This window comes from Leptonychotes weddellii, chromosome 8 (genome assembly GCF_054177405.1).
Source record: "Leptonychotes weddellii isolate Sample4059 chromosome 8, ASM5417740v2, whole genome shotgun sequence".
NCBI lineage: Eukaryota > Metazoa > Chordata > Mammalia > Carnivora > Phocidae > Leptonychotes > Leptonychotes weddellii.
The window spans coordinates 5,908,486-5,922,795 of NC_138376.1; the positions used below are offsets into that span (position 1 = coordinate 5,908,486).

At 40.5% G+C, this 14,310-nt stretch overlaps 1 protein-coding gene across 3 annotated transcripts in view; it reads right to left on the bottom strand.

The window, feature by feature from the left end:
• Positions 1–12,447, bottom strand: part of CDKAL1 (CDKAL1 threonylcarbamoyladenosine tRNA methylthiotransferase) — a 629,466-nt gene extending 617,019 nt beyond the window's left edge. The window contains exons 1-2 of one of the 3 annotated variants that reach the window (XM_081827609.1): positions 12,208–12,431; positions 11,357–11,395 (exon numbers count right to left, since the gene is read on the bottom strand). The gene's annotated coding sequence lies outside the window, so the exon portion shown is untranslated. Of the gene's footprint in view, positions 1–11,356; positions 11,396–12,207 lie in introns of all 3 variants that reach the window. The other 2 variants (XM_081827612.1, XM_081827610.1) reach the window with 2 other exon arrangements.
• Between the last annotated feature and the right edge of the window lie 1,863 nt (positions 12,448–14,310).

Here is a 14,310-nt window from a genome sequence, read left to right on the forward strand (position 1 = left end):
TATTTATTTGAAATTTGAAGGATCAGTGAAAAAAAAGTGGTTCTGTGGTCAAATAAATTTAGGAAATTCTGCCTCCTTAAAGAACCCCAGTATTCATTAGTAGAGCAAAGACTGTGAAAAACTGCAGTAAAGAACCTAAACTCATTTATCTTAGGAATTTTCTGAAAATTGATTTCTCACAGATCTCCTCTTAATGAGGCTAAAGATGGTACCAAAAACAGAAGGCCTGAATGAAGCAGACCCTCAGATCCCTTCCCACATTCTGCACAGATGGATGACTTCCTTCTTTTACAGGGAAATGGTTCTCTGCCCATGTACTCTGCCTACCAAACTGTTCCTGTGAATGAACGATACGCCCCCCCCCCGCCCCTACCAAGAACAATCCTTCTACTCTGACTTACTCAAGCACAGCCTCCCAGCAATGACTCCTTTTCCTGCATTATCACTGTCTCCCTACCGAATCATTACTATCTAGATATAAACATGCTGTTACTTCTCTCACTGAAAAAACAAAAACCGTATCTTGACCCCACTCCCTCCCCTTACTATCTCAATCATATTCCTCTCCCTTAAAGAAAAACTCCTTGTCCATTTGCAATGAGGTGGATGGAGCTAGAGCGTATTATACTAAGAGAAGTCAGTCAGTCTGAGGAAGACAAATACCATAAGATTTCACTCATACGTGGGATTTAAGAAATAAAACAAGCAAAAGGGTTAAAAAAGATAAAGAGACAAACCAAGAAAGAGACTCTTAACTCTAGAGAACACAGTGATGGTTACCAGAGGGGAGGGGGGATGGGGACCATAGGTGATGGGGATTATGAAAGGCGCTTGCTGTGACGAGAACGGGGTGTTGTACGGAAGTGCTGAATCACTGTATTGTACCCCTGAAACGAGTATTACACTGTATGTTCACTAAATGGAATTTAAATAAAAACTTAAAAAAGAAGAAAAACTCCTGCAAGTTCCAATTCAAGACGGTGATGTAGGAAGACTCTGAACTCACCTCCTCCACAGAACACACCAAATTACACCTATTAATAGAACAACTCCTCCTTAAGAACAGAGGGCTGACTGAGCAACTACTGAACAACTGAAGCCGGAATGGCAAGAGAACAGCGAAAGAGTCAGAGACACAGTAACAGAGGGCACTCCCACCTCCAACACCGGGAACTGCAGTGGGAAGGCATAGTACTTAAAGGACCAGGAGCACAGCCCTTTGTCCTTGGGCACAGAAAAACAAACAAACCAACAAAATAAACCCATGGTTCAAAAGGGCAATTAGCAAGGGCGCCTGGGTGGCTCAGTTGGTTAAGTGTCTGCCTTCGGCTCGAGTCATGATCCTGGGTCCTGGGATGAAGCCCCGCTTGGGGATCCCTGCTCAGTGGGGAGTCTGCTTCTCTCTCCCTTCTCTCTCCCTCTCCCTTTGCCCCTCTCCTGCTCATGCTCTCTCAAATAAATAAATAAAATCTTAAAAAAAAAAAAAAAAAGAGCAACTAGCATATAAAAGAGACAACACTAAAACTCTGCCAAGCAGCAGGGGAGCTGCAGGAAAAGCTCTCCAGGTCAGAGGGCCTGGGGAACTACAGTTGATGCTCCCACCCCACCTTAAAAGCCTAGATCAGAAAAGGGTCCAGACACCAAAACAGACAGGTCCAATCCTCCCAATGAGACTGTGACTTCAGCGAGCCCAGGGTCCACAAGCTCACACCAGCCCTAGATGCACTGGGGCACAGAAAAAAAAGCCTGGGTTTAAAAAGGCCGAGGAGGGGTGCCTAGGTGGCTCAGGTGGTTAAGCGTCTTTCTTTAGCTCAGGTCATAATCCCAGGGTCCTGGGATCGAGCCCCATGTCGGGCTCCCTGCTCAGCAGAAAGTCTGCTTCTCCCTCTCCCTTTGCCTCTCCCCCTGGTTGTGCTCTGTCTCTCTCTCTTTCAAGTAAATAAATAAGATCTTTAAAAGGGCTAAGGAACTGCGGGAATACTCTCTCCCTCTCCACCTCAAAAGAAGAGACTGAAGAAGGGTCTGGCTGCTCTAAGAAGTGGATTCCAACACCATAACTGGAGGGTCTCAATGCCATAACTGGCAGGTCCAGTCATCACAGAGAGCTTGTGATCTCAGTGAGCCCAGGGTCACACACTCACACCAGCAGTCATGCTGGGACAAAGCAAACAAGCTGCAGTTTCATGTTCTGTATGTGTTTCAATTTTTACTGTTTAACTTTTTAAAATTTGCTTTATTTTGCTTATTTTTTTCTTTCTGGTTAAGGTGCAGAAAACTTACTTGGAGAATAACTGGAAACTTCCTTAACCTAACGAGGGAAATAGACATCCAAGTCCAAAAACCAGAGAGTTCCAAACAAAAAGAACCCAAGGAGGTTCACACCACAGCATATAATAATAAAATGTCAAAGGTTAAAGATAAAGAGATAATCCTAAAAGCAGCAAGAGAGAAACAAAAAGTTATCTAAAAGGGAAACACCATAAGGCTATCAACTGATTGTTCAGCAGAAATTTTGCAGGTCAGAAGAGCAGGGCTTGATATACTCAAAGTGCTGAAAGGAAAAAGCCCACAACCAAGAATATTCTACCCAGCAAGATTATAATTCAGATTTAAAGGAGAGATAAAGTTTCCCAAACAAAAGATAAAGGAGTTTATCACCATTAAACCAGCCTTATGAAAAATGTTAAAGCAACTTCTTTAAATGGAAAAGAAATGGACATAATTAGACATAAGAAAAAGATGTAAAATATAACAACATATTCACAAAATGTGGAGCAGGGAGTAAAAAGAGAAGGGGAAAAAGGAAAAGGATTTTTTTTTCTGGTTTTTTTTTTTTTTTTTTAGAATGTGTTTGAACTTAAATGACCACCAAATTAATACGAACTGTTCTTTACTTAGTATGTTATATATGAACTTCATGGTAACCACAAACCCAACCTATGACAGATACACAAAAAATAAAGAGAAAGAAAGCCAAACAAAACACTATAGATACATATCAATCTCAAAAAAAGAGAGTAAGAGAAGAAAGGAACAAAGAACTACAAAAACAACAAGAAAACAAATTTTTTAAATGGCAGTAAGAACACACCTATCAATTAATTACTTTAAATGTAAATGGCCTAAATGCTCCAATCAAAAGACACAGAGAATGTATTTAAAAAAAAAAAGACCCATCTGGGGCGCCTGGGTGGTTCAGTCAGTTGAACATCCGACTCTTGGTTTTGGCTCAGATCATGATCTCGGGGTCATGGGATCAGGCCCCATGTCAGGCTTTGTGCTCAGTGCAGAGTCTGCCTGTCCCTCTCCTTCTGCTCCTTCCCCTCAAATAAATAAAATCTTAAAAAAAGAAAAAGACCCATCTATATGCCACCTATAAGAGACTCACCTCAGATCTGAAAGCAAAGAGATGGAAAAACATTTGCCATGCCTATGGAAGTAAAAAAAAAAAAAAGCTGGGGTAGCAATACTTATATCAGACAAAATAGACAAAACAAAAACTGTAATAAGAGACAAAGGGCATTACATAATGATAAAGGATCAATCCAACAAGAGGTTATAACAATTTTAAGTATCTATGCACCCAACACCAAAGCACCTAAATAGATAAAGTATTAACAGAGATAGAGAGAGAAATTAATGGTAATACAACAACAGTAGGGGGCTTTAACACCCCACTTACATCAATGGATAGATCACCCACAGAAAATCAAGAAGGAAACAATGTATCTGCATGACACATTGGACCAGATGGACATAACAGATATATAAGAATATTCCATCCAAAATCACAGAATACACTTTCTTTCCAAGTGCACATGGAACATTCTCCAGAATAGATGACATATTAGGCCAAAAAACAAGCCTCAATAAGTTTAAGAAGACTGAAATGACACCATGCATCTTTTACAACTACATTGGTATAAAACTAGAAATAAATCACAAAAAACTAGAAAAAACACAAACACATGGAGACTAAACAACATGATACTAAATAACCAATGGGTCAAAAAAGTAATCAAAGAAGAAATTTAGGGGTGCCTGGATGGTTCAGTCAGTTAAGCATGTGCTGCTTAAGCTCAGGTCATGACTCCAGGGTCCTGGGATTGAGCCCTGCATCAGGGAGTCTGCTTCTCCCTCTCCCTCTGTCCCTGCTCGTGCTCTCTCTCTCTCACTCTCTCTCTCAAATAAATAAAATCTTAAAAAAAAAAGAAATTTAAAAAATACATGAAGACAAATGAAAATGAGAAGACCACAGTCCAAAATCTATGCGACACAGCAAAAGCAGTTCTAAAAGGGAAGTGCATATCAATACAGACCTACGTCAAGAAACAAGAAAGAATTTCAATCTAACTTTACACCTAAAGGAACTAAAAAAAGAACAAAGCCCAAAATGAGTAGAAAAAAGGATATAATAAAGATCAGAGCAGAAATAAATGCCATAGAGATTAAAATAACAGTAGAAAAAAATCAACTAAACCAAGAGCTGGTTCTTTGAAAAAATAAAAGTGAAAAACCTTTAGGCAGACTCATCGAGAAAAAAAGCTATGTGAAAAGTACAAAACTTTTTGTCAAATGTAATATTGAGAGTGCTTTTGACATAGTTCACTGGTTTATCATCTGGATCAGTATATACTGCGCAACGGGCAAGGCTAGAATCCATGAACCAAGCTGCAAAGATCTCAAGCTAAATAAGGCGGAAAGATTTTGGAGAAACAAAAGAAGGAAATTCTTTCCTATCCAATGTATACTCTTCAGACTAATGCACTCCTTCTATCAAGCCTTCCAAACTGTTAAATAAAGTTTTCCAAACAAGCATTTAAACTTCATTACACAGAAGAGCAACAAGAAAGGACCCAAATAAATAAAATGAGAAACAAGAGAGAAGTAACAACTGATGCCACAGAAATACAAAGGGTTGTAAGAGAATACTATGAAAAATTACATGCCAACAAAATGAGCAACCTGGAAGAAATATATTCCTAGAAACATACATAATCTTCCAAAACTGAACCAAGAAGAAACAGATAATCTGAACAGACCAATTACAAGTAATGAAACTGAATCAGTAATCAAAAAACCACCAGGAAATAAAAGTACAAGACCAGGGCGTCTGGGTGGCTCAGTCATTAAGCGTCTGCCTTTGGCTCAGGTCATGATCCCAGAGTCCTGGGATCGAGTCCCACATCGGGCTCCCTGCTCTGTGGGAGGCCTGCTTCTCCCTCTCCCACTCCCCCTGCTTGTGTTCCTGCTCTCGCTATGTGTCTCTCTGTCAAAAAAATAAATAAAATCTTTAAAAAAAAAAAAAAGTACAAGACCAGCTGGATTCATGAGTGAATTCTACCAGACACTTAAACAATTAACACTTATTCTTCTCCAACTATTCCAAAAAACAGAAGAGGAAGGAAAGCTTCCAAATACATTCTATGAGGCAAGCATTACCCTGATACCAAAACCAGACACCACAAAAAAGAACTACAGGCCAATATCCCTGATGAACATGGATGCAAAATTCTCAACAAAGTATTAGCAAACCTCATACAACAATACATTAAAAAGATCATTCACCTCAATCGGATGGGATTTATTCCTAGGATGCCAGGATGGTTCAATACTCACAAATCAATCCACATCATGAACCACATCAACACAACAAATGATAAAATTCATATGACCACCTCAATAGATAGAGAAAAAAGTATATGACAAGATTCAACATCCATTCATGATAACAACTCTCCACAAAATGGAATTAGAGGGAACATACCTAAACATCATAAAGACCATATATGCAAAACTCACAGCCAACATCATCCTCAATGGTGAAAACTTTCCCTCTAAGGTCAGGAACAAGACAAGGATGTCCACTCTCACCACTTTTATTCAACACAGTACTGGAAGTCCTAGCCATCCATACTGGTAAAGAAGTTAAGCTATCACTATTTGCAGATGACATGGTTCAGTTTTGGAAGACTATGTTTCTAGATACAACCCCTAAGGCAAGAGAAACAAAAGCAAAAAACAAACTACTGGAACTAAATCAAATAAATAGCTTTTGCAAAGGAAACCATCAACAAAACAAAAAGGCAACCTACTGAATGGGGACGATATTTGCAAATGATATATCCAATAAGGGGTAATATATAAAATATATAAACAACTCGAACAACTCTACACCAAAAAAAATCCTATTAAAAAATGGGCAGAGGACCTGGATAGACATTTTTCCGAAGACAGATGGCCAACAGACACATGAAACGATGCTCGGTATCATTAATCATAGGGAAATGCAAATCGAAACCACAATGAGCTATCACCTCACGCCAGTTAGAATGTCTAAAACCAAGGAGACAAAAATGAACAAGTGCTGGAGAGGATGTGAAGAAAAAGGAACTTTATGCGCTGTTGGTAGGGATGTAAATTAGTGCAGCCACCACGGAAAACAGTATGGAGGTTCCTCAAAAAATTAAAAACAGAAATATCATAGGATCTAATAATTCCACTATGGGGTCTTTACACAGGGAAAAGGAAAACACTAACTCAAAGATACATGAGCCCCTGTGTTTACTGCAGCATTATTTACAATAACCAAGACAGCAACTCTTGCATAGATTATTGCCATAGTTAGTCTCCCTGCTTCTACCCTTAATTCCCAAAGGACATTTTCAGCACAGGACCCAGGGATTCCTTTAAAACCTAACTTCATCTCAAGCTTCAGACCAAAACCTGCCAATGGTATTCCATCTCAGAGTAAAAAACCAAAATCACTGCAAAGATCTGTAAGGACATATATAATCAGCCTCCTGTCACCTCTCTGACCCTCTTTCCTACCATTCCCCTTCTCTTTCCATTCAACACACGGGCTTCCTCATACCCACCAGTACACACTCATCCCAGGGTCTTAGTCTTGTCTGGGATGCCTTCAGGACTTTGTTCGAACATCACCAGTGAAACCTTTCTGAGCAACTCCCACTTCACTGCATATACACACACTTGCTCTCCCCCTTCCTTGCCTTGTCTCCTTACCACAACAATTTTATTACCCACTTAGAGGTTTTCATTACTTCTTTAATCTTTTTCTACTAGAATATGTACTCCATGAAGGTAAAGGCTTTGTTGTTGTTGTTGTTGTTGCTCCTGCTGTTTTACTGAAAGATACAAGTGCCCATGTGAATGAGGGAGACAGAATCCCAAGCAGGCTCCACCCTCAGCACAGAGTTGGACACAAGGCCTGATCTCTTGACCCCAAGACCATGACCTGGGCTGACATCAAGAGTCACACGTTTAACCGACTGAGGCACCCAGGCGCCCCGAAGGTAAAGGATTGTGTGTGCTCTGTTCACTGCTTTATCCCAAGTAGTGCCTAAAACTACATCTAACACATTGCAGGTTCTCAATATTTTTTTTTTTTTTTTTACTGTAGATGACCCAGTCTAACAAGATATGGCCCCTGGCTACTCCCTCTGTCCCAACTATACTACACCTTTTAAATATTCTCTGAGTATGCCAAACTAGTTTTTGACTCAGAGGTCTTCACACTTTTTTTTTTTTTTCTGCCTGGAATATCATTCCCCAAATACTTGTATGGCTTGCTGCCCACATCTCTATTCAAATGACACCTCCTCAGAGAGGCCTTTCCTAAGCACCACATCTAAAATAACCACACAGGGACGACTGTGTGGCCCAGTCAGTTAAGCGTCTGCCTTCAGCTCAGGTCATGATCCCAGAGTCCTGGGATCGAGGCCCGCAGCGGGATCCTTAGTCAGCAGGGAGCCTGCTTCTCCCTCTCCCTCTGCTCCCCTTGCTTGTGCACATGCGCTTGCTCGCTCTCACTCACCCTCTCTCAGGCAAATAAAATAAAATAACCACACAGAGATTAAGCATCCACACACACTCACAATGACCTCTAAGCTAACACCATACTGCAGAACATAATTCCATTTTTCTCACTGCAAGGTAAGCTCCATAAGGAAAAAAGGCATTACCTCTTTCTTACCACTGTATCTATGACACCTATAACAAAGCCTACCACAGAGCAGGCACACAGTATTTGTTGACCAACTGAATGAATTAATAAAATGCTTAAGGTAAATTTAGCTAGTCTTTCTATAACATAGGAGGAAATTCTTAGACTGGATGTGAAGTTGAAGCAAATACCTAATAACCCTTCTTCTATCACTATTAGTCCATGAAATAAATAAGGTGAGTGAGAATGGCTATGACCAGGTAGTGCCTTCAAAAGTTACTAAAGAACGGCTGAAGGATTCTGAATTGAAGGACACATTAAAAGCCATATTTCTTAATTACAATTTTGACATCCCATACAGCACTGTGTATGGATCCAAAGAAGAGAAAGAGAACAGAGAAAGAAAGATGAGATGGGTCCACTGAAGTAGACATACAGTATCACACAGTGAGGGAAGAAGAAAACGTTGCTAAGCCTCTCAGTGTCCACAGAAAGAAAAAGACTTGAACACCGACAGAACTAGAATTAGAACCCAGGCCTTCTCTCAACACCAAGCTCCCCCAGCTATAGCTCTGCCTCACTGGCAAAGCCCAAGCCATGTAAGAGTCTAATGCAATGCTAAGAAATAAAGACATTCCAGGAAAAAAGGGGACAAAGGAAAAACTGGCACTCAAGAAATATAAATAGCCAATAAGCAGTGGAAATACTGCTCAGGCACAATAATAGCAAGTGTTTAAACAATAAATAGTTTTTTGTCTACCCCACTGATAAAAAAAAAAAGAAGAAGACGACTGACAAAAGCTCTGTTGCTGGCTGAAAGTATGGTAAAACTGGTATATCCTTTCTGGAAGGCTTTCTAGCAATACCTATTAAACTTTAAAACATATGTATCCTTTGACCCAGCAATTCCATTTCTAGAAATTCACCTTAGAGAAACAAAGGAGACAAATATAAAGCAGAAGATGGTAAATCTGGCTGCATATCATAAGCACATTAAAACAACCTCACTCTGGGTGCCTGAGTGGCTCAGTCGGTTAAGCGTCTGCCTTCGGCTCAGGTCATGATCCCAGGGTCCTGGGATCGAGCCCCACATCAGGCTCCCTGCTCAGTAGGGAGCCTGCTGCTCCCCCTGCTTGTGCGTGCTCTCTGTCAAATAAATAAAATCTTTAAAAAACAAAACAGAACAAAAAACAATCTCACTCATCACTATTAATAAAGTTTTTACTTCCAACAAGCTGGTAGAAGGAATTGTTAGCTGTCAGCAATTTATAAATGAGTAATAATGAAATGAAAGTTTGAGACTAAAAAGAAAGACAATATTTAAAGGTAACAATAGGATCATACGAAAGTTTTTTCTCAAAAGATAGAGGAATTCAAGTTTGATAAAGGGAATAAAAATCATCAGTGAATGGGGTGCCTGGGTGGCGCAGTCGGTAAGCGTCTGCCTTCAGCAGGAAGCCTGCTTCTCCCTCTCCCACTCCCCCTGCTTGTGTTCCTTCTCTTGCTGAGTCTCTCTGTCAAATAAATAAATAAAATCTTAAAAAAAAAAATCGCCCGTGAAAAGGGAGATACTAAAAATGATGAAAAAAGAAACATCCTACAGTAGTGTTACTTCCAGGTGTGATTTATTAGGAGAGCTTTTATAGTATCAAATACCTAGGTCCCATTCTGAATTAGAATCTCCAAGAGTGGAATTTAAGGATGTTAACGCAAAACCTACCCAGGTGATTCCACTAAACATCCCTGATTGAGATCCACCATTCTCCCAGACAGAGGTTCTCAATCTTGAGTGCTCACTGTATTCACCTGAGAAGCTTTTGAAAATTACAAACAGGGGCGCCTGGGTGGCTCAGTCGTTAGGCGTCTGCCTTCGGCTCAGGTCATGATCCCAGGGTCCTGGGATCGAGCCCCGCATCGGGCTCCCTGCTCCGCGGGAAGCCTGCTTCTCCCTCTCCCACTCCCGCTGCTTGTGCTCCCTCTCTCGCTGTATCTCTCTCTGTCAAATAAATAAAATCTTTAAAAAAAAAAAAAGAAAATTACAAACAACTGAGGGGCACCTGGGTGGCTCAGTTGGTTAACCATCTGCCTTTGGCTCGGTCATGATCCAGGGGTCCTAGAATCAAGTCCCAAGTCAGGGAGCCTGCTTCTCCCTCTGCCTGCTCCTCCCCCTGCTTGTGTACTCTCGCACATGCACGCTCCCTCCCTCTCTGACAAATAAATAAAATCTTTAATAAAAAAAAAAATTTTAGGGGCACCTGGGTGGCTCAGTTGGTTAAGTGACTGCCTTCGGCTCAGGTCATGATCCTGGAGTCCCGGGATCGAGTCCCACATCGGGCTCCCTGCTCAGTGAGGACCCTGCTTCTCCCTCTGACCCTCCCCCGTCTCGTGTACTCTCTCTCATTCTCGCTCTCTCAAATAAATAAATAAATCTTTAAAAAAAAAAAAATTTTATGCTTCAAAGGACACCATCAAGAAAGTGAAAGGACAAGTCATACAATGGGAGAAAATATTTACAAATCCTATGTCTGGTAAACATCCAGTATCAGAATGCAATAATTACACAAGTCAACAATTAAAAGACAAATAACCCAATGTAAAACATGACAGAAGATATGAATACATATTTCTCCAGAGGTATACAAATGGCCAAAAGCACATGAAAAGATGTCAACATCATTAACTACAAGGAAAATGCAAATCGAAACCACAATGACCGGGCGCCTGGGTGGCTCAGTTGGTTAAGCGACTGCCTTCAGCTCAGGTCATGATCCCGGAGTCCCTGAATCGAGTCCCGCATCGGGCTCCCTGCTCGGCAGGGAGTCTGCTTCTCCCTCTGACCCTCCCGACCCTCCCCCCTCTCATGCTCTCTCTCTCTCAGTCTCTCTCTCAAATAAATAAATAAAATCTTTAAAAAAAAAAAAAAGAAACCACAATGACCTACCACTCCACACCCACTAGGATGGCTAAAATTAATTAAATAATAAATAAATAAAACAGCATTGACTACGGTATAGATTAGACCACCCAGAAAGAAAAAGGATTAAGAACCAAGCCTTGAGGAACTCCAAATTTAACTGCCAAATAGAAGAGAACCAGCCTATAACAGAGACCAAGAAGCAGCAACCCGAAAAGGAGAAAATCTGTAGGTGACAGAAGGCAAAGGAAGAGAACATGTCAAAGAGGTCAACAAGGTCAGTGCTGCTGAATGTAGACGAAAAGTAAAGTGAATGAAAATGTCTCTTAGATTTAGTGATATGGCATGATTTGGAGAGGATGATATTTCCATAGAATGATAGTGGCAACATTACTAAGAAACTAGGCTGCCTTTCTGAACTTTCTAATGTGTTAACACTTCGTTCAAGCGTAAAAGGTTTGAAAATAAATGAGTACCTTGATTATCTGCAATTAGTCTCAAATCCTCTGGAAAGTCTGGAAAATAAAAACTGATTAGAAAAAGCGAGCTCCCAACAAGTTCACAAACCCACAGTATGAACTCTCTAAAACTAGCTAAGAGGGATTAGACTTCTTAAAAGACTGCTTTATACAGCAAGGTGAATAATGTTCCGTACTACTTCCAACTTCTCACTGATCGGGTCAGGTGCGTTTACATCCACCATTATTTGCCGTGATGGTGACGGAGCATCTGGCCACAGTAATAAACATTACCCAGGACCCAGCACTACAACACGTCTGCGTTACTCGAGTAATACCAACTACAAAACGGAAACTAGGCAATGAGGTAGGTATACAGATCTCCTTTCACCAGAAAAACACGTGTCGTCCCGAGATTCAGAGAGAGGTTTTATGAGTAAAAGGGAACAAAAGTGAAAAACCACAAGACATTGGCCCTTCTAGCCAACTTCTCTTTAAATCCTTGAAATACAGCTCTGTGAAAGCTACATAACTGCGAAAGCCTTGTCCCATCCCACAAATTCAGCACAGAAAGTGGGAGAACAAATGGAATTAGATTTGACAATAAGGAACGAGGTCCCTTAAATATTCCTTACAGCCCTCCAGCACCTAACGCCAACGACTCTGTCCTCACTTCAGGCAGCGCTACCCGCCTCCCAATTCCCCGACCCCAGGTGGCAAGTCCCCTTTCAACTACGAAAACAAACCAAACGGCCCGAGAAAGACCGAAACTGGAGAAACAAGGCTCCACCATTAAAGAAGCTCTAGCCACACTCTGCCCCACATTGATCCACCCGCCACCCTTACCCAGAGATCAGGAAATAACATACCAGTCCAAAGTGAGAGAACCACACGCCGTTCTGCGGATACGGGAAACGCTTCAGATGGAGCTCGCCATGACACATACGTCCCGCCACGTCTATTTGCGCATGCTCGGCGACGGTGGCCCGGAGAGGTCAAATTGCATCATCGCTGAAAGTGCGAGTTCAGGTCTAACTTATTTTGGTAAAGATTACGCTTGGAATTCCTATGTTTGCAAGAGTGGAAATAGACACCAAAACCTCAGGTTCTTAAAATCGGTTAATAGCTATCTTCTGCTGAGCTCTTACTATGTGTCAGGCACCATGGTAAAAGCTTAACATAAACATTATCTCCCAAATTATTATTATTATTATTATTATTATTTTACCAAAGAGGAAACAGGGAGTGTACTTACTTGCCTAAAGTTACTATACTAGTTGTGACAGTCCTCTCTGCTGAATTCAATTTTGCCCAACTCTGAAAGAACCTACTCTTTTCATTATATTTTACTTTCTTCCTCAACCTTTAGTGAAAAGAGGTCATATTGGAGAAGAGAGTAGAAAAGGACAAAAAACAGTTGGATTAAACAGTATAGATCATTTAACACCAAGCATTTTTGTTTTGTTTTGTTTTGTTTTTTAATGCTTAGAAGGCAGATAAACTGTAAGGCAGTTTAGCAGAAAGAACTTCCATGGAGTATACAGATTCTGACCTAGTTGCTTTCCATGTGTTTTCTCACTTTATTATTTTTTTACCCAAGACACTGTGCTTGACCTTGTTTACTGAAAGAGCATCTCCACTTTAAAAAATGAAGACAACTGGCCATGAAGAAGACAGAAATCATTAGCTTTATTCCTAGTGCAATTCCTTCTAACTGTGACCTAGAGTCCACTGCAGTCCTCACCCAGCTGAATTCGAATTGTACATTTACGTTGCCCCATCTCTTTCACCATAATCCCACTGCCTAGCATATAATCTTCCACTTAATGGCCTCTCCATAAGCATACCTTAAATGAAGTGACTGACCCCATCCCTTTCCCCCCAAGATCTAGTTGATTTCACTTAAAGAAATTTTACTGGGTACACATCACTTGACCTCAAGCATGATGCTGGATGCTAGAGCTAGAAAGGGAAAAAAAGACAACTCCCTACCTGAAGGATATTTCCAGGTTATAGTTTCAGTAGAAAAGAGCAATCGTTGTGGAAGATGAATGCACAGGGACCGTGGAGCACAAAGGGGAGATTTCTCCTCTTACATAAGGGGGTCAAGACTCCCCATGGGGGAAGTAAGAGCAATTGAGGAAGGTATTCCAGGCAGGGAGATAGTAAGAGCAAATGTATGGAGGCCTGAAGTATAAACTCTCGTATATTACAAAAGCAAAAAGAGTAAAGGGGGGGGTGATAGTTGAGAAGGCTGGAGAGGCAAAATGCAGGGACCACATGAAGGTGAGCCTTGTTTGCTAAAATAAACATTAGATCAGACATAATCTTGGATGTATTAGGTAGCATGAAAGTGTCTGAGCAGATGATTCTTTCAGGAGGATGGGTTGGAGGACAAAACTTCAGACATGAATAAATATTGAAAACCTAAATGGAATTGTTGACTGTGAGGAAAGGGGAAATGGAAAGGGAGGACACTTTTAATATGAATCACTTGAAAATTCAGTGACCCTACCTCTAGAAATTTATCTTACAGAAATGTTCACAGTTATACCAAATGACATATGTGCCAGGTTATTCTTTGAAATGTTGCTTGTAATAACAAAATACCAGAAACCCTCTCTGGCTTCTCAATAGGGAATGGTTAAATATATTTATGGTATCTATACAGCTCTTAAGAAAGAATAAGGTTGCTTTTAATGTACTACCCAAGACATTGTTAAGTGGAAAAAGAAAGTTGCGATATAGTGTTTACAGTGTATTGGTATAGTTATGGAAAATATATATACATGTAAATATATACATTGGTACAGGTTTACTTTTCCCTCTATTCCCTTTGGTAACTGTTATTTTTGTACCGTGCCTATGTACTACTTATTCAAAAAATAAAGATTCATTTTATAAATAAAATTAAAATGGCACTTGATAATTTGTAATTTACTGGTTTATCTGTTATTTTGGAGTATCGAACT